Source organism: Oryctolagus cuniculus, chromosome 20, assembly GCF_051225735.1.
Source record: "Oryctolagus cuniculus isolate XC-2025 breed Fujian yellow rabbit chromosome 20, ASM5122573v1, whole genome shotgun sequence".
NCBI lineage: Eukaryota > Metazoa > Chordata > Mammalia > Lagomorpha > Leporidae > Oryctolagus > Oryctolagus cuniculus.
In genome coordinates this window covers 6,500,407-6,521,960 of record NC_142886.1, presented here as the reverse complement: position 1 = coordinate 6,521,960, position 21,554 = coordinate 6,500,407, and positions in this window count along the sequence as shown.

The window sequence follows — 21,554 nt, the reverse complement described above, 5'->3', positions numbered from 1 at the left end:
AAAATGAGAAAAAAGCCAAAGAAATGCAAGAATCCATGATGATATTGGGCTTTATTTAGTCACAAGAAACCGGCTGTTCCCGGATTCATCCACCCCTCCAGCTGACTGCCTGTGGAATTCTGATTGAATTCACCTCAAAATAGCAGTGAAACTCAGTTTGGAGGCAATTAATATCTGTCATCTCAGCCAAAGTGTTCCATTTGATTTTCCAAAACACAAAACCTCACCTTGGTCGTGTTACCTGTAGATTTCTAAGCTTCAAACACCTATTTGTTGTGTTTTTTATTTCATAATGGCTACTCAGTCCAAACTCATGCTTGTATTGTGTCAGAATACAAAATGTGGGAAGGAAGAAGGCAAAACCAACTCAGACCCAGAAACATTTAGGAAATTGCCGCTCAAGAAACCACAAATCGGCTGAGGCACCCAAAACAATGACAGCAAGCCAAATTTGGAGCAACCCAACAGCTGAGTCCTGATTGGAAAAGAACCTTCCTCTTGTGCCCTGAACTCAATATGCCAGCCTCAAAACCAAAGCTCACATCAGAAAATTCATTACAAAGCATGATAAAGAAGGGAAATGTGAAAAAGCCAAAGAAATGCAAGAGTCCTTTGTGATATTTGGCTGGATTTAGACACAAGGAAACTGGCAGTTTCCAGATTCATCCCCCCCCCTTCCACAGACTGACTTTGGAATTCTGATTGAATTCACCTCAAAATCGCACTCACACTCAATTTGGAGGGAATTAGAATCTGTCCCCTCAGCAGAAGGGTTCCATGTCATTTTCCAAAACAAAGAAACTCATTTTGGTCGTGTTGCCTATAGATTTCTAAACCTGAAAGGGCAATTTGCTGTGTTTTTTTTTTCTTTTCTTTCATTATGGCTACTCTTTCCAAAATCTTGCTTGTATTGCATCAGAATACAAAATTTGGGAATAAGAAGGCAAAACCGACTTAGACCCAGAAAACATTTAGGAAATTGCCGCTCAAGAAACCACAAATTGGCTGACCACACAAAACAATGACAGCAAGCCAGAATTGCAGCAAGCCAACAGCTGTGCCCTGATTGAAAAAGACCATTTCTCCGGTGCCCTGAACTCCATATTCCAGCCTCAAAACCAAAGCTCACATCAGAAAATTCATTATAAACCATGAGAAATAGGAAAAATGAGAAAAAAGCCAAAGAAATGCAAGAATCCATGATGATATTGGGCTTTATTTAGTCACAAGAAACCGGCTGTTCCCGGATTCATCCACCCCTCCAGCTGACTGCCTGTGGAATTCTGATTGAATTCACCTCAAAATAGCAGTGAAACTCAGTTTGGAGGCAATTAATATCTGTCATCTCGGCCAAAGTGTTCCATTTGATTTTCCAAAACACAAAACCTCACCTTGGTCGTGTTACCTGTAGATTTCTAAGCTTCAAACACCTATTTCTTGTGTTTTTTATTTCATAATGGCTACTCAGTCCAAACTCATGCTTGTATTGTGTCAGAATACAAAATGTGGGAAGGAAGAAGGCAAAACCAACTCAGACCCAGAAACATTTAGGAAATTGCCGCTCAAGAAACCACAAATCGGCTGAGGCACCCAAAACAATGACAGCAAGCCAAATTTGGAGCAACCCAACAGCTGAGTCCTGATTGGAAAAGAACCTTCCTCTTGTGCCCTGAACTCAATATGCCAGCCTCAAAACCAAAGCTCACATCAGAAAATTCATTACAAAGCATGATAAAGAAGGGAAATGTGAAAAAGACAAAGAAATGCAAGAGTCCTTTGTGATATTTGGCTGGATTTAGACACAAGGAAACTGGCTGTTTCCAGATTCATCCCCCCCTTCCACAGACTCACTTTGGAAATCTGATTGAAATCACCTCAAAATCACACTCACACTCAATTTGGAAGGAATTAGAATCTGTCCCCTCAGCAGAAGGGTTCCATGTCATTTTCCAAATCACAGAAACTCATCTTGGTTGTGTTGCCTGTAGATTTCTAATCCTGAAAGGGCAATTTGCTGTGTTTTTTTTTTTCTTTCCTAATGGCTACTCTGTCCAAAATCTTGCTTGTATTGCATCAGAATACAAAATTTGGGAATAAGAAGGCAAAACCAACTCAGACCACGAAAACATTTAGGAAATTGCCGCTCAAGAAACCACAAATCAGCTGAGGCACCCAAAACAATGACAGCAAGCCAGAATTTGAGCAAGCCAACAGCTGTGCCCTTATTGAAAAAGAACCTTCCTCTTGTGCCCTGAACTCAATATGCCAGCCTCAAAACCAAAGCTCACATCAGAAAATTCATTACAAACCATGGAATTCCACTCCTGTGGAATACTGACTGAATTAACCTGAAAATCGCAGTGAAACTCAGTTTGGAGGCAATTAATATCTGTCACCTAGGCCAAAGTGTTCCATTTGATTTTCCAAAACACAAAAACTCACCTTGGTCGTGTTACCTGTAGATTTATAAGCTTCAAGCGCATATTTGTTGTGTTTTTTATTTCATAATGGCTACTCTGACCAAACTCTTGTTTGTATTGCGTCAGAATACAAAATTTGGGAAGGAAGAAGGCAAAACCAACTCAGACCCAGAAAACAGGAAATTGCCACACAAGAAACCACAAATCGGTTGAGTCACTCAAAACCATGACAGCAAGCCAGAATTGGAGCAAGCCAACAGCTGAGCTCTGATTCAAAAAGAAACATCCTCTGTGCCCTGAACTCAATATGCCAGCCTCAAAACCAAAGCTCACATCAGAAAATTCATTACAAATCATGATACATAAGAAAAAAAGAGAAAAAAGCCAAAGAAATGCAAGAATCCATAATGATATTGGGCTTGATTTAGTTGCAAGGAGACCGGCTGTTCCCGGATTCATCCACCCCTCCAGCTGACTGCCTGTGGAATTCTGACTGAATTAACCTGAAAATCACAGTGAAACTCAGTTTGGAGGCAATTAATATCTGTCACCTAGGCCAAAGTGTTCCATTTTATTTTACAAAACACAAAAACTCACCTTGGTAGTGTTACCTGTAGATTTCTAAGCTTCAAGCGCCTATTTGTTGTGTTTTTTATTTCATAATGGCTACTCTGTCCAAACTCTTGTTTGTATTGCGTCAGAATACAAAATGTGGGAAGGAAGAAGGCAAAACCAACTCAGACCCAGAAAACATTTAGAAAATTGCCGCTCAAGAAACCAAAAGTCAGCTGAGGCACCCAAAACAATGACAGCAAGCCAGAAGTGGAGCAAGCCAACAGCTGTGCCCTGTTTGAAAAAGACCATTCCTCCGGTACCCTAAACTCCATATTGCAGCCTCAAAACAAAAGCTCACATCAGAATATTCATTACAAACCATGAAAAATAAGGGAAATGTGAAAAAGCCAAAGAAATGCAAGAGTCCTTTGTGATATTTGGCTGGATTTAGACACAAGGAAACTGGCTGTTTCCAGATTCATCCCCCCCTTCCACAGACTCACTTTGGAAATCTGATTGAAATCACCTCAAAATCGCACTCACACTCAATTTGGAAGGAATTAGAATCTGTCCCCTCAGCAGAAGGGTTCCATGTCATTTTCCAAATCACAGAAACTCATCTTGGTTGTGTTGCCTGTAGATTTCTAATCCTGAAAGGGCAATTTGCTGTGTTTTTTTTTTTCTTTCCTAATGGCTACTCTGTCCAAAATCTTGCTTGTATTGCATCAGAATACAAAATTTGGGAATAAGAAGGCAAAACCAACTCAGACCACGAAAACATTTAGGAAATTGCCGCTCAAGAAACCACAAATCAGCTGAGGCACCCAAAACAATGACAGCAAGCCAGAATTTGAGCAAGCCAACAGCTGTGCCCTTATTGAAAAAGAACCTTCCTCTTGTGCCCTGAACTCAATATGCCAGCCTCAAAACCAAAGCTCACATCAGAAAATTCATTACAAACCATGGAATTCCACTCCTGTGGAATACTGACTGAATTAACCTGAAAATCGCAGTGAAACTCAGTTTGGAGGCAATTAATATCTGTCACCTAGGCCAAAGTGTTCCATTTGATTTTCCAAAACACAAAAACTCACCTTGGTCGTGTTACCTGTAGATTTATAAGCTTCAAGCGCATATTTGTTGTGTTTTTTATTTCATAATGGCTACTCTGACCAAACTCTTGTTTGTATTGCGTCAGAATACAAAATTTGGGAAGGAAGAAGGCAAAACCAACTCAGACCCAGAAAACAGGAAATTGCCACACAAGAAACCACAAATCGGTTGAGTCACTCAAAACCATGACAGCAAGCCAGAATTGGAGCAAGCCAACAGCTGAGCTCTGATTCAAAAAGAAACATCCTCTGTGCCCTGAACTCAATATGCCAGCTACAAAACCAAAGCTCACATCAGAAAATTCATTACAAACCATGATAAATAAGAAAAATGAGAAAAAAGCAAAGGAAATGCAAGAATCCATAATGATATTGGGCTTGATTTACTTGCAAGGAAACCGGCTGCTCAAGAAACCACAAATTGGCATTCAAATCCTCCACACATTAGTGTTTTCTAGGCAGAAGTCTTCAGAAACCCGATTAAACATGCTATTTGTGTTTGTAAACATGACATGGGATGCATTTGCCAGACAGAAAGATTGTGCTTTTCTCCAAAACCACTTTGACCATGATTTTTTAGTTAAATATAGCCCAAAAACCACAACAAATTTTCAGGATTTCCCGGGGTGAAAGCAGAAATATCTGGTGTGTTGTGGCTATCTCATTCCAAGATCTTGCTATAGCTTCTCTGTTTGTTTGTGTTTTCTGGACATTCTCTATGGACTTTACACTGTTGAATGCATTTTAGCATGACACTTTTTGTTTTTTTCTGGCAAACGCTAATTGGTTCCCCTTGGTGTCAAATCCTCCACACATTCGAGTTTTCTAGGCAGAAAGCTTCAGTATCCTGAGGAAACATGATATTTGTTTTTGTAAACATGACATGGGATGCATTTCCTCAACAGAATGATTGTGCTTTTCTCCAAAACCAGTTTCACGGTTACTTTTTGGTTAAATTTCACCCGAAAACCACAACAATTTGTCCAGATACTCCTGGATGAAAACAAAAATATCTGGTGTGTTGTGGCTATCTCTATCCCAGATTGTGCTACAGCCTCTCTGTTTGTTTGTGTTTTCTGGACATTCCTTACAGACTTTAGTTTTGAATGCATTTTAGCATGTAATTTTTTGTTTTCTGCAGGCAAACGCTAATTGCTACCACATGGAGTCAAATCTTAAACACATTCGAGTTTTCTAGGCAGAAAGCTTCAGAAACCCAATTAAACATGATATTTGTGTATGTAAACACAACGTTGCATGCATTTGCCAAACAGAAAAATTGTGCTTTTCTCCAAAACCAGTTTCACGGTTATTTTTTGGTTAAATTTCACCCGAAAACACGACAATTTGTCCAGGTACTCCTGGATGAAAACAAAATTTCTGGTGTGTTGTGGCTATCTCAATCCCAGATCGTGCTACAGCCTCTCTGTTTGCTTGTGTTTTCTGGACATTTTCTAGGGACTTTACAGTTTTGAATACATTTTAACATGTAAGTTTTTGTTTCCTGCCGGCAAACGATAATTGCTTCCACATGGGGTCAAATCCTACACACGTTCGAGTTTTCTAGGAAGAAAGCTTCAGAAACCTGAGAAAACATGATATTTGTATTTGGAAACATGACATGGGATGCATTTGCCGAACAGGAAGATTGTGCTTTTCTCCAAAATCACTTTCACGGTGATTTTTTGGTTAAATTTCACCCGAAAACCACAACAATATTTCCGGATACTCCTGGATGAAAACAAAAATATCTGGTGTGTTGTGGCTATCTCAATCCCAGATCTTGCTACAGCCTCTGTGTTTGTTTGTGTTTTCTGGACATTCTCTATGGACTTTACGGTTTTGAATGCATTTTAGCATGTAAGTTTTTGTTTTTAGCTGCCAAACGCTAATTGGTTCCACCTGGAGTCTATCCTCCACACATTCGAGTTTTCTAGGAAAAAAGCTCCAGAAACCTGAGAAAACATGATATTTCTTTCTGTAAACATGACATTGGATGCATTTGCCAAACAGGAAGATTGTGCTTTTCTCCAAAACCACTTTGAAGGTGATTTTTGCTAAATTTCACCTGAAATCCACAACAATTTGTCCAGATACTCCTGGATGAAAACAAAACTATCTGGTGTGTTGTGGCTATCTCAATCCCAGATCCTGCTACAGCCTCTGTGTTTGTTTGTGTTTTCTGGACATTCGCTATGGACTTTACAGTTTTGAATGCATTTTAGCATGTAAGTTTTTGTTTTCTCTTGGCAAACGCTAATTGGTTCCCCTTGGTGTTAAAACCACCAGACATTCGAATTCTCTAGGCAGAAAGCTTCAGAAACCTGAGAAAACATATTTGTGTTTGTGAACATGACATCCAATGCATTAGCCGAACAGGAAGATTGTGCTTTTCTCCAAAACCACTTTGACGGTGGTTTTTTGGTTAAATTTCACCCGAAAACCACAACAATATTTCCGGATACTCCTGGAAGAAAACAAAAATATCTGGTTGGTTGTGGCTATCTGAATCCCAGATCCTGCTACAGCCTCTGTGTTTGTTTGTGTTTTCTGGACATTATCTATGGACTTTACAGTTTTGAATGCATTTTAGCATGTAAGTTTTTGTTTTCTCTCAGCAAACGCTAATTGGTTCCCCTTGGTGTCAAAACCAACAGACATTCCAATTCTCTAGGCAGAAAGCTTCAGAAACCTGAGAAAACATATTTGTGTTTGTGAACATGACATCCAATGCATTAGCCGAACAGGAAGATTGTGCTTTTCTCCAAAACCACTTTGACGGTGGTTTTTTGGTTAAATTTCACCCGAAAAGCACAACAATTTGTCCAGATACTCCTGGATGAAAACAAAAATATCTGGTGTGTTGTGGCTATCTCAATCCCAGATCTTGCTACAGCCTCTATGTTTGTTTGTGTTTTCTGGACATTTTCTAGGGACTTTATGGTTTTGAATGCATTTTAGCATGTAAGTTTTTGTTTTCTGACGGCAAACGATAACTGGTTCCACATGGGGTCAAATCCCCCACACATTCGGTGTTCTAGGCAGAAACCTTCAGAAACCCGATTAAACATGATATTTGTGTTTGTAAACATGACATGGGATGCATTTGCTCAACAGAAAGATTGTGCTTTTCTCCAAAACCACTTTCAATGTCGTTTTTTGGTTAGATTTCACCCGAATTCCACAACAATTTGTCCGGATATACTGGGATGACCGCAGTAATATCTGGTGTGTTGTGGTTATGTCAGTCCCAGATCTTGCTGCAGCCTCTGTGTTTGGATAAATTTCACCCGAAAACCACAACAAATCAGGATTTCCTGGGATGAAAGCAGAAATATATGGTGTGTTGTGACTATCTCAATCCCAGATCTTGGAACAGCCTCTGGGTTTGTTTGTGTTTTCTGGACAGTATCTAATGACTTTATGCTTTTGAATGCATTTTAGGAAGTAATGTTTTGTTTTCTGCTGGCAAACGCTAATTGGTTCCACATGGAGTCAAATCCTCCACACATCCGAGTTTTCCTGCAGAAAACTTCAGAAACCAGAGAAAACATGATATTTGTGTTTACAAACATGACGTTGGATGCATTTGCCAAACAGAATGATTGTGCTTTTCTCCAAAACCACTTTGACGGTTATTTTTTTGGTTAAATTTCAACCGAATTCCACACCAATTTGTCTGGATATGCCTGGAGGAAAGTAGAAATATCTGGTGTGTTGTGGCTATCTCAATCCCAGTTCTTGCTACAGCCTCTAGGTTTCTTTTTGATTTTTCTGGACATTATGTAAGGCATTTATGGTTTTGAATGCATTTTGACATGTAACTTATTGTTTTCTGCTGGCAAGCATAAATTGATTTCACATGGAGTCACAACCTCCACACATTCAAGTTTTCTAGGCAGAAAACTTCAGAAACCCAAATAAACATGATAGTTGTGTTTGGAAACATGACATTAGAACCGCTTGTCAAAGAGAAAGATTGTGCTTTTCTCCAAAACCACTTTCAATGTCGTTTTTTGGTTAGATTTCACCCGAATTCCACAACAATTTGTCCGGATATACTGGGATGACCGCAGTAATATCTGGTGTGTTGTGGTTATGTCAGTCCCAGATCTTGCTGCAGCCTCTGTGTTTGGATAAATTTCACCCGAAAACCACAACAAATCAGGATTTCCTGGGATGAAAGCAGAAATATATGGTGTGTTGTGACTATCTCAATCCCAGATCTTGGAACAGCCTCTGGGTTTGTTTGTGTTTTCTGGACAGTATCTAATGACTTTATGCTTTTGAATGCATTTTAGGAAGTAATGTTTTGTTTTCTGCTGGCAAACGCTAATTGGTTCCACATGGAGTCAAATCCTCCACACATCCGAGTTTTCCTGCAGAAAACTTCAGAAACCAGAGAAAACATGATATTTGTGTTTACAAACATGACGTTGGATGCATTTGCCAAACAGAATGATTGTGCTTTTCTCCAAAACCACTTTGACGGTTATTTTTTTGGTTAAATTTCAACCGAATCCCACACCAATTTGTCTGGATATGCCTGGAGGAAAGTAGAAATATCTGGTGTGTTGTGGCTATCTCAATCCCAGTTCTTGCTACAGCCTCTAGGTTTCTTTTTGATTTTTCTGGACATTATGTAAGGCATTTATGGTTTTGAATGCATTTTGACATGTAACTTATTGTTTTCTGCTGGCAAGCATAAATTGATTTCACATGGAGTCACATCCTCCACACATTCAAGTTTTCTAGGCAGAAAACTTCAGAAACCCAAATAAACATGATAGTTGTGTTTGGAAACATGACATTAGAACCGCTTGTCAAAGAGAAAGATTGTGCTTTTCTCCAAAACCACTTTGACTGTTTTTTTTTTTTTTGATAAATTTCACCCGAATTCCACACTGCTTTGTCCGAATATGCCTGGATGTAAGCAGAAATATCTGGTGTGTTGTGGCTATCGCAATCTCCGGTCTTCCTACACCCTCTGTATTTGAGTTTCCTGGACATTATCTCCTGACTTTGCGGTTTGTAGTGAACTTGAGGATGTAACATTTTGTTACATTTAACTGCTGGCAAGCGCTAATTGGTTCCACATGGAGTCAAATCCTCCACACATTCGAGTTTTCCTGGCAGAAAGCTTCAGAAACCCGAGAAAACATGATATTTGTGCTTGTAAACATGACATTGGATCTGCTTGCTAAAGGGTAAGATAGTGCTTTTCTCCAAAAACACTTTGATGGTGATTTTTTGGTTAAATTCACCTGAATTCCACACCACTTTGTCCGGATATGCCTGGAGAAAAATCAAATATCAGGTGTGTTGTGCTTATCTCAATCCCAGATCTTGCTACAGCCTCTGGTTTTATTTGGGTTTTCTGGACATTATCTACGGGATTCACCGTTTTGATTGAATTTGAGCATGTAGCTTTTTGTTTACACCTGGCAAACGCTAATTGGTTCCACATGGAGTCAAATCCTCGACACATTCAAATTTTCCTGGCAGAAAGCTTCAGAAACCTGAGAAAACATGATATTTGTTCTTGCAAACATCATATTGGATACACTTGCTGAAGAGTAAGATTGTGCATTTCTCCAGAACCACGTTGAAGGTGATTTTTTGGTTAATTTCACCTGAATTCCACACCACTTTGTCTGGATATGCCTGGAGGAAAGCAGAAATATCTGGTGTGTTGTGGCTATCTCAATCCCAGGTCTTGCTACAGCCTATGTTTTTGTTTCTGTTTTCTGGACATTATCTCCTGACTTTGCGGTTTGGAGTGAATTTGAGCATGTAACTTTCTTGCCGAAGAGAAAGATTGTTGTTTTCTCCAAAACTACCTTGAGGGTGATTTTTGGTTTAAATTTCACACATATGACTTTACAATAGATCAATTCTGACATTATATAGAGTTAGTAGCCATAATGGATTAAGATTTTGCGTAAACACATCCCAGGCATAATCCAATGCAAAACATGTATTTGATTTTTGGCTCCAGTCAAAATTATTAAGTCATCCAGAGGTCCCCTCTAAGTTATCTTATTTGCACGAGTTAGCTATGGCCTGAAATTTGTGTATTAGACAGAATCATAGCCACTCATATTGCCCATGGAATATCTGAGTGTTAAAATCCAAGGTATAGGAATTGAGGAGAAAAGAATTTTTTTCTTCTACCAGTCACAAATGAACTCTCAAATTTATAAACCATTTTATAGCCAGCAGAATCTGATCTTCTGAGATATTCTCAAATGCTACAAGTTATCATTTGACTAAACCACATTTGGATGCATAATGCAACTACTGTGTGTTCAACAGTTTATTTGATTCTCAGTTCTCACACCAGTTAGCTTGGGGTTGGGGAGTGAATGATTGGCTTTGACAAAGATTTTACTCTCCACACAAGGGTGTGAAGGCATTTAATCCCAATTAGGAGAGATTAATCATTGGGAACAGGTGGGACCCTAATGAAGTGATTAGGCTAAATCAATTCATGTGATTATTGAGTGACTGCTTATTCCCAGGTGTGTGCTATAGAAACTACTTCATATTTGAACCTCCTGAAATTTCATTATTTGGTCATTTGGTCTCTGTGCCACCCAAACCTCTGCCAACAAGATGACCATCAACAGATACTGCCCTCCGACCTTTGGCCCAAATCAAGAGACAAATACCATTTCTTTCTAAATGACTGAGTCTGTACCATTCTGTTATTAGCATCAAACAAAACCTGACTCAGAACCTAGGAAGAGCTGTGCTGACAGCACTGAATTGTAAACTAGTGACCTCGTTTCTCAACCAAAGGATATCAGATCCCATGTGGAAGTTCATTTCCACATGTGGATTCTGTAATCACCATCAATTTGGAAAGCTGTGAGGCCCCAGGGTTCACACAAACCCTTTTCCTTTAGACACAGGACAGGACACCAGGGTCCTGGCTACTGGCCCAGCTCCCCTCCTGTGCCCATAGAATACTGGTCTCTGACACTCACCACTTTCCAGCTTCCAATGAGTCCCAGCATCCTCCTGAGGGCTCCTGAGTGTGGTGAGGGAAGTTCACAGAGCAGCAATGGGTGAAACACCTGAGACCTCTCAGGAACTAACCCAGAATGCCTAACATTGGGATGCCAGAAAAGAAGACGCTGTGTGGTTCAGCAGTGTTGCCTTTGAACACCTGATTTTAAAGTCTGCCCTAACAATGAGCATGCATAACATCAGAGAACACACAGCCCATCCAAATGCTCCTAGCATGAGGGCCATAGCTTGGGGTTGTGGCAGGTGGGGGCAGAGAGGAACTCTGCTTGGTCTCAGGTCTGAAACTGCCTCATCTTTGCAGCTTGATCCTCCCAACAGCAGGGGCCACTCTCACCTCCCTGATGATCATGACATCAGAGCACTGTCCCTCCCTCCTTTTTCCAGGACCCTATTAAAATCTTGTGACCCTTGGACTTTCAATAATGGTCTCGCGTGTAACAGAATGCTGAATCTTTCCGGTATTCTGGGTCTTTATATTATTTATATTCTTGGCTCCTTTTTAAGGTCATTTGACTTTTTTTTAAAAAAATTGACTCCAGGACTATTTTAAGATACTAAAACATACATTACATAGATTGACCTCTCTTTCTCTTGTTTCTATTACAGATATTCACTTGTAGTTCTGTATTCTGTAATTTAATATTATTGCCTGTTTCATTCTTACTGGCATGCATTGGGTTTATATATTGATCTTATACACAGTAATCCTGCATAATTCTCTGGTCAGTTTTTATTTGTTTTGAATTTTATGGGAGTATCTCCGTATATAATAGTTTAATTAACATTTATTGATGGTTTTGCTGCTTAGAAGCATATCCTTATACATAAAATTTTCTGTTTTTTAAATTTCCTAACTGCACATCTAGGACATTGTTGAAGACAGAAAATAAAAGGAGAGCAGCTTATACAGCTGTGTTCTGAGGGAGATAGCTTTCAGTGTTCTATGACAATTATGCTTTATATTATAGGTGCATTGCAGCCCATCTTAGTTATAGTAAGTAGTAACTATTTTTACTGCTTTACTTACAGATTATGTTTGTGATTAGATGCTTAATTTTATTCAAAATGTTTCATCTTTTAATTGCAGTTACTGTGTGATTTTTTTGTGTTTCTCTTCCACATGAATTATTTACATGGTTTATTTTGAAATGTTAAACACCTTGGCATCTTTGACTCTATCTTGCTTTTTTATTGATCTCTTGTGATTTCATAGTTTGCTCTATATTATCATGTTGCTTAAAATATTTGTACCTCATTTTATAAAGATATGTTCTTTAAGTTCCTTTTTAGTTCATGTCTTGATCTGACAGTGGCATCAATGTAATACTGCATTCAGAAAATAAATTAAATCATATCTTTATAAAAAGAGGTACAAATATTTTAAGCAACATGATAATATAGAGCAAACTATGAAATCACAAGAGATCAATAAAAAAGCAAGATAGAGTCAAAGATGCCAAGGTGTTTAACATTTCAAAATAAACCATGTAAATAATTCATGTGGAAGAGAAACACAAAAAAATCACACAGTAACTGCAATTAAAAGATGAAACATTTTGAATAAAATTAAGCATCTAATCACAAACATAATCTGTAAGTAAAGCAGTAAAAATAGTTACTACTTACTATAACTAAGATGGGCTGCAATGCACCTATAATATAAAGCATAATTGTCATAGAACACTGAAAGCTATCTCCCTCAGAACACAGCTGTATAAGCTGCTCTCCTTTTATTTTCTGTCTTCAACAATGTCCTAGATGTGCAGTTAGGAAATTTAAAAAACAGAAAATTTTATGTATAAGGATATGCTTCTAAGCAGCAAAACCATCAATAAATGTTAATTAAACTATTATATACGGAGATACTCCCATAAAATTCAAAACAAATAAAAACTGACCAGAGAATTATGCAGGATTACTGTGTATAAGATCAATATATAAACCCAATGCATGCCAGTAAGAATGAAACAGGCAATAATATTAAATTACAGAATACAGAACTACAAGTGAATATCTGTAATAGAAACAAGAGAAAGAGAGGTCAATCTATGTAATGTATGTTTTAGTATCTTAAAATAGTCCTGGAGTCAATTTTTTTAAAAAAAAGTCAAATGACCTTAAAAAGGAGCCAAGAATATAAATAATATAAAGACCCAGAATACCGGAAAGATTCAGCATTCTGTTACACGCGAGACCATTATTGAAAGTCCAAGGGTCACAAGATTTTAATAGGGTCCTGGAAAAAGGAGGGAGGGACAGTGCTCTGATGTCATGATCATCAGGGAGGTGAGAGTGGCCCCTGCTGTTGGGAGGATCAAGCTGCAAAGATGAGGCAGTTTCAGACCTGAGACCAAGCAGAGTTCCTCTCTGCCCCCACCTGCCACAACCCCAAGCTATGGCCCTCATGCTAGGAGCATTTGGATGGGCTGTGTGTTCTCTGATGTTATGCATGCTCATTGTTAGGGCAGACTTTAAAATCAGGTGTTCAAAGGCAACACTGCTGAACCACACAGCGTCTTCTTTTCTGGCATCCCAATGTTAGGCATTCTGGGTTAGTTCCTGAGAGGTCTCAGGTGTTTCACCCATTGCTGCTCTGTGAACTTCCCTCACCACACTCAGGAGCCCTCAGGAGGATGCTGGGACTCATTGGAAGCTGGAAAGTGGTGAGTGTCAGAGACCAGTATTCTATGGGCACAGGAGGGGAGCTGGGCCAGTAGCCAGGACCCTGGTGTCCTGTCCTGTGTCTAAAGGAAAAGGGTTTGTGTGAACCCTGGGGCCTCACAGCTTTCCAAATTGATGGTGATTACAGAATCCACATGTGGAAATGAACTTCCACATGGGATCTGATATCCTTTGGTTGAGAAACGAGGTCACTAGTTTACAATTCAGTGCTGTCAGCACAGCTCTTCCTAGGTTCTGAGTCAGGTTTTGTTTGATGCTAATAACAGAATGGTACAGACTCAGTCATTTAGAAAGAAATGGTATTTGTCTCTTGATTTGGGCCAAAGGTCGGAGGGCAGTATCTGTTGATGGTCATCTTGTTGGCAGAGGTTTGGGTGGCACAGAGACCAAATGACCAAATAATGAAATTTCAGGAGGTTCAAATATGAAGTAGTTTCTATAGCACACACCTGGGAATAAGCAGTCACTCAATAATCACATGAATTGATTTAGCCTAATCACTTCATTAGGGTCCCACCTGTTCCCAATGATTAATCTCTCCTAATTGGGATTAAATGCCTTCACACCCTTGTGTGGAGAGTAAAATCTTTGTCAAAGCCAATCATTCACTCCCCAACCCCAAGCTAACTGGTGTGAGAACTGAGAATCAAATAAACTGTTGAACACACAGTAGTTGCATTATGCATCCAAATGTGGTTTAGTCAAATGATAACTTGTAGCATTTGAGAATATCTCAGAAGATCAGATTCTGCTGGCTATAAAATGGTTTATAAATTTGAGAGTTCATTTGTGAGTGTCAAATTGTTAAGTCAACAACAGGAGTCACTGTGTACTTACTTCTCATGTGGGATCTGTCCTTAGTGTGTTGTCCAATGTGAAGTAATGCTATAACTAGTATTGAAACTGTATTTTTACACTTTGTGTTTCTGTGTGGGTGTAAACTGATGAAACCTTTACTTAATATATACTGAATTGATCTTCTTATGTAAAGATAATTAAAAATGAATCTTGATGTGAATGGAATGGGAGAGGGAGTGGGGGATGGGAGGTGTGCATATGGGAGGGAAGTTAAGGGGTGAGCACATGTAATCCAAAATCTGTACTTTGGTAATTTATATTTACTAAATAAAAAAATAAAAAAAGGATTTTAATTTCATGAGAGATTTTCTTTCATGTTCTCCATGGATTTTAGTAGTCCATGCTTTTGCTTTTGATTACTTCTGTATAATCTTATCATTAATTTTTGGAATTCTATTTCTTGCATTTCTTCTATCTCATCATCTTCATAATCTTGTAATGAAGTGTTCTGTTCTTTTGGGAGCATGATGTTGTCTTCCTTATTCTTGTCCTTTGGGTTGTTGCATTTGTTGTTCAGCATTTGTGGAGGTACTCGTTGGTTTCTTCTTTTTTTCCCCCCCACTTTGGCGTCTTTTATCCTTGTACTATGACTCTATAGATAAGTGGAATGTCTGCTTTCAGTGAATGTCTAGAGGCTTGAAGTGGATGTAGCCAGAGAGCTCTGTTCAGTTCTCTAGAGTTAAGGGCATGCCTAAGTTGATACTCTCAGGTTTGACATGGTAAATCATCACTCTCTTTTTTTAATCAGAATGGAATTATTTCTGCTCAGCTGAGCTCTTCTCCTTGATGGAGTCCAGTGCCTGAGCACTAGCCAAAGTGGATATAATATTCCTCTGCTCTGTCCCAAGGATCGCACAAAGGATCTGTGCAATCCTCAGTATAAGTTAAGATTTTCCAGCAATGTCTCTAACCAGGTGCCCAGGACTTCTGGAGCTTGTGGTGTCCCACTGAGACTGCTCAAAGTCTCATGCACACCATGAGTTCTTCCACACACACTCATTTTTTTCCACAGTCACAGTTCTGAAGCTTCACACATTCACAAGCTCCTAACCTTCTGTTATTTCTCCCCACTGGAGTCAGTAATCTCCAGTCGGCTGATTGCTGGGCACAGAAATGAGTTGGTGCAGCTTTTATGTATGTCCAAATTGGTGCCTGCTCTATTGGTTTGTATGGCTTTGTAAGGTGATCAGAGAGAAATGTGTTCATACCCTCTTTTTTTCTCTCCTCTAGTTAGGCTGGTGCACTTTCCCTCACATAGCTTCAAACCTCACTTCCTCTAGGGTCTTCCTTCTGCTTTTTCACCAGAGTCTCAGGCTACTGCCGTCTTGTCTCACCTCACTTTGCAGCAATGGTGCATAGGCTCTTGGATATTGGAGTCCTGAGCCATGCGAGCCCATGCCCTCCATGTAATAGAGTTTCCTCTGCCTTTTTTTCATAACTCTTCCCCAAGACTACCACTTTTTTAAAACTATTTTCCCCTGGGCTAGAGAAATACGCTCCCTCCCTATTCTGCTATCTTGTAACCACCACTGGCTGCCAATAGGCTTCTTCTAAAGGGCATTTATAGATTGGCAGCGACAGCAAGCAGAAAGTAAGGTCACTGTGTACTTCCTACCTCTTGCTAGCAGGTGGCTTCCTCTATGACCAACATCCTGCATCGAGAGCATGTTGGCTGTAGCTAAAGAACAACATTCACAATGATCATCACCCAAAGCCGCAGCCCCATGGGAGACCTGGATTCTCAGATATGTTATATCTACTTGGCTCAGTTTTGGTAGGTTATATGTATCCACAAATAAACAATTTTTTAAAATTTTTCATTTATCCTTTTTAATATAAATTAGTGATGCCTATTATATCTGTGATATGCATTATAGTTTCCCCTTCTTTGATTTTATTTACTTGAACCTAGTTTTTATAACCTAGCGAAAGGATTGTTTCTTCTATTAAAAATAAAATTTTATTTTGCTTATCTTTAATGTTAACATTCCATTTATGACCTATGCTATTCATTTCATCTTGTATTTGGCTTATTCTTGTTTTCTAGGACTCTTGAGATGGATACTTAGGTTGTTTATTGGAAATCTTTCTGTTTAGATGTTTGGCCATGGCAATGTCTGGGTATAGAAAGGCTATTGACTTTTACGTGTTACTATTATATTATGCTACTTTAACAAAGTTTTTTATGAATTCTAATCATTTACAAGTGGACTCTTTTGGCTTCCCTATATTGAGAACCATGTCATTTTCAAATAGAAATAATCTGAATTCCCACTTTTTAACTTGTATCCCTTTGATTTCCTCTTCTTATCAAATGGTTATGTCTAAAACTTCAAGGTGTATATTGTTTGTCTTTTTAAACAATAAAATTATGAACTAAATTAATAGAAAAATACATGATGAGGCAACAGAGGTATATGACTAAATATTTTAATGATGGATCTGAAATGACTAGTGTTTGTGGCACACATTAGTTTGCAATGGGATTGGCCACTGCTTGCAATGCTGGCCTCCTATATTGTAGTGTTACTTTGTGTATATTCTATTAATGAACCTGGGAAGGCAATGGAACATGACCCAAATGCTTTGGAATGTGCCCATATAGCAGATGTAAATAAAATTACTTGCTCCTGGCTCTGTCCTCGCCAAAACCTGTTTATTTTAGCATCTTGGGAAGTGAGCCAGGAAAAAAGATGCTTCATGTGTCAGTGTCTCTGTTTTTGTCTTTCATTTCTCTGCCTTGCAAATAATTAAATATTTAAAAAGAAAAGGCTAAATTCAGTTAATAATCCTTGAGGTTATTTTCATTCGCTAGACTCACTCTTTGCTCATCACTCCCTTTATTTGTACCACTTGGACTATATAATCTTCTGTATTCAGGACAAATTAATCACTATAGCTTCCTTATTGACTGAGAAGAGTCAGACAAAGGAGTGGCTTATGACTAGCCAATTTTTGGTGAGTATGATGTTCACAATTTTTCTCATATTGGAGTTTCCCTTGGAAACTATATCTCCATTCCCAGAAGGAACAACTCCTGTTGGCAGAGGTGTGTGATGAACAAAGAGAGCAAATTCCTGGAAAGGACATATAAACTCACAAAGCCCATGGTGCTGAGCTAGCTCATTAATCCCTGAAATTTCATTTTTATCTCAATAATATGAAATTGAGACCTATTTTTTCTTTTTTTAATTTTTTGATAGGCAGAGTGGACAGTGAGAGAGAGAGAGAGACAGAGAGAAAGGTCTTCCTTTTCCCATTTGTTCACCCTCCAATGGCCGCCATGGCCGGCACACTGCGGCTGGAGCACCTCGCTGATCTGAAGGCAGGAGACAGGTACTTATCCTGGTCTCCCATGGGGTGCAGGGCCCAAGCACTTGGGCCATCCTCCACTGCACTCCCTGGCCACCGCAGAGAGCTGGCCTGGAAGAGGGGCAACCGGGACAGAATCTGGTGCCCAGACCGGGAATAGAACCCAGTGTGCCAGCACTGCAAGGCAGAGGATTAGCCTAGTGAGCGGCGGTGCCAGCCAAGACCTATTTTTTTCATCATGTACTAGTTTCTGAGCTCTGAGATGAGGGAACTTAGGCTTGGAAGCTCAAGTTTAAGGTTCCCACATTTGTACAATATCACTTAGGACAATGGTAGTATAGAGAAAACACAGGAATTTGAACAGGGAAAATCATATCTGTGCAATAAAGGAAACCAGGGAGAGGTTGTGGGCCTAAAACCAGTACACTGTCTTACTCCCACTGAAGTTCATATTAGCCATAGCCATTCCCTGTTAGAGAAGAACAACGTGGCAGTAGAGGCTCTATGTAATTCTTGTGTTGACATCTCGCATGATTTATAGAAGAAACTAGCGAACAGAGAAGGTTAAGATCTGACTCTCAGAGCTATAAATAAAGATTTGATAGATCATCAGATGAATGTATAGAGAAATGGATTTCAAGAGTTTTGAATTAATTCCTAGAGACTGGAACTTTTGTTTTGTGCAATGAATTTAAATGCACCCGCAGTAAAGCTCATTATTTTATTCTAGTAAATGTACTATAGTAGTTTTCTGAATTCTGGAATATTACCCATGAATAACACACTAATTATTTGATTAGGTCACAGCAAATATCTTTTGATGGATTAGATATAAGTTGCCATAGGAATATTGGCTTCTTGTTTAAGTATCTTGAAGTAGAATAGCATCATGTTTTCCATATTTTATACATGTATCTGTAATAAGCAGATGTGTGTTTAGAAATACAGTATAATTATCAGAATTGAAAACAAAGGGAAAACAAATAATAAGCATCATAAAACCTGTTCCCACATTTGAATTTATCCATTTTTAACTTTTATTTAGTAAATATAAATTTCTAAAGTACAGTTTATGCATTACAATGGCTTCCCCCATAAATTCCCGCCCACCCACAACCCTCCCATCTCCTGCTGCCTCTCCCATTCCATTCACATCAAGATTCATTTTCAATTATCTTTATGTACAGATCACTTTAGTGTATATTAAGTAAAGATTTCAACAGTTTGCACCCATACAGAACGATTAAGTGTAAAATACTGTTTGAGTACTAATTATAGCATTAGTTCACATTGAACAACACATAAAGGTCAGAGATCCTACATGAGGAGTAAGTGCACAGTGACTCCTGTTGTTAACTTAAAAAATGGCACTCTTGTTTAAGGCATCAGTAATCTCCCTAGGCTCTAGTCATGAGTTGCCAAGGCTGTGGAAGCATTTTGAGTTCACCGACATCGATCTTATGTCAACAAGGTCATAGTCAAAGTGGAAGTTTTCTCCTCCCTTCAGAGAAAGGTACCTCCTTCTTTGATGGCCCCATTCTTTCCACTGGGATCTCACTTGCAGAGATCTTTCCTTTAGGGTTTTTTTTTTTTTTTTGCCAGAGTGTCTTGGCTTTCCATGCCTAAAATACTCTCATGGGCTCTTCAGCCAGGTCCGAATGCCTTAAGGGCTGATTCTGAGGCCAGGGTGCTGTTTAGGACATCTGCCTTTCTATGAGTCTGCTGTGTATCCCGCTTCTCATGTTGGATCGTTCTCTCCCTTTTTGATTCTGTCAGCTAGTATTAGCAGACACTCGTCTTGTTTATGTGATCCCTTTGACTCGTAGGTCTATCAGTATGATCAATTGTAAACTGAAGTTGATCACCTGGACTAGTGAGATGGCATGGGTACATGTCACCTTGATGGGATTGAATTGGAATCCCGTGGCACGTTTCTAACTCCACCATTTGGGGCAAGTCCAATTGAGCATGTCCCAAATTGTACATCTCCTCCCTCTCTTATTCCCACTCTTACATTTAACAGAGATCACTTTTCAGTTGAATTTAAATACCTAAGAATAATTGTGTGTTAATTAAAGAGTTCAACGAATAGTTTTAACTAGAACAAAAAATACTAAAAGTGATAAAGTTTTAACTTGTAGATCAACAGTAAGGACAAGGGCTGATCAAGTCACTGTTTCTTATAGTATCCATTTCACTTCACCATGTTTCCTTTTTGGTGCTCGGTTAGTTGTCACCAATCAGGTAGAACATATGATATTTGTCCCTTTGGGACTGGCTTAATTCACTCAGCATGATGTTTTCCAGATTGCTCCATTTTGTTGCAAATGACAGGATTTCGTTGTTTTTTTTTTTTTTCTGCTGTATCGTATTCTATGGAGTACATGACCCATAATTTCTTTATCCAGTCTACTGTTGATGGGCATTTGGGTTGATTCCAGGTTCTAGCTATTGTGAATTGAGCTGAAATAAGAATTCATCTATTTTTGACACATGCCTTTCAAATATGAGTTTGAAACCCTAAAATTTAACCACTGGAGTTCCACTTCATTAGTGTGTGGTTGAAGATGAATTCTTTTGCATCATGCATTTTGTGTTGAGAGTGAAGCGATTACTCAGGAAACATACAAATCATTCTTCTTGTTTCTTTTTATATTTCAAAGAAACATTTTATTTATTGAGTACAGATCTCATCAGTACAACTTTAGGAATATAGTGATTCTTCTCACTATGCTGCCCCTCCCTCCTCCACTCTCACCCCACTCCTCCTTCCTTGCTCATTCCAAGTCCCATTATCCTTTAAGATACATTTTTATTTAACTTTATACATAGAAGACCAACTTTTACAAAGTAGATTTCAACAATTTACACATACGAACAAACACACACAGACAAACACACACACAAACCGAGAACTAGTTTTACAGTTAATTCTCATAATACAATTCATTGCAGACAGAAGTCCTTTATGGAGAGTATGTGCACAGTGACTCCTGTTGTTAATGTAACAAATAACAGTCTTATGTATGATATCAGTGATCACCCAAAACTCTTATCATGAGCTGCCTAGGTTATGGAAGCTACAAAGGCTATAGTAGCCTTTGTATCCAAAATCTGCATCAGTATCTAGACAAGTCCACAAGCAAAGTTGAAGTACTCTCCACCTGTCAGACAAAAGTACATCCTTCTTTTATGGCCACTTCTTTCCACTGGGGTCTCTCTCACAGAGATCCTTTATGTAGAACATTTTGTACCACATTGTCTTGGCTTTTGATGCTTGACTTGCTCTCATGTGACTTTAACCTGACCAGAATGCCTTATGGGCTGATTCTGAGGACAGAGTGTTTTTTAATGTGATTCTCATTCTATGTGTCTGCTCTGTGTACTGCTTCCCATGTTGGAATATTCTCTCCTTTTTAATTCTGTTTATTTTTACCAGACATTTCATATTATTTATATGATCCATTTAACATGTAATCCTATCTATATTATCAATTTAACACTTAATATGTTCACTCTAACAATTAAGATGGCATTTTTTACTATCCAGTTTGATGGGATTTGAGGTCCCATACCAAGATTT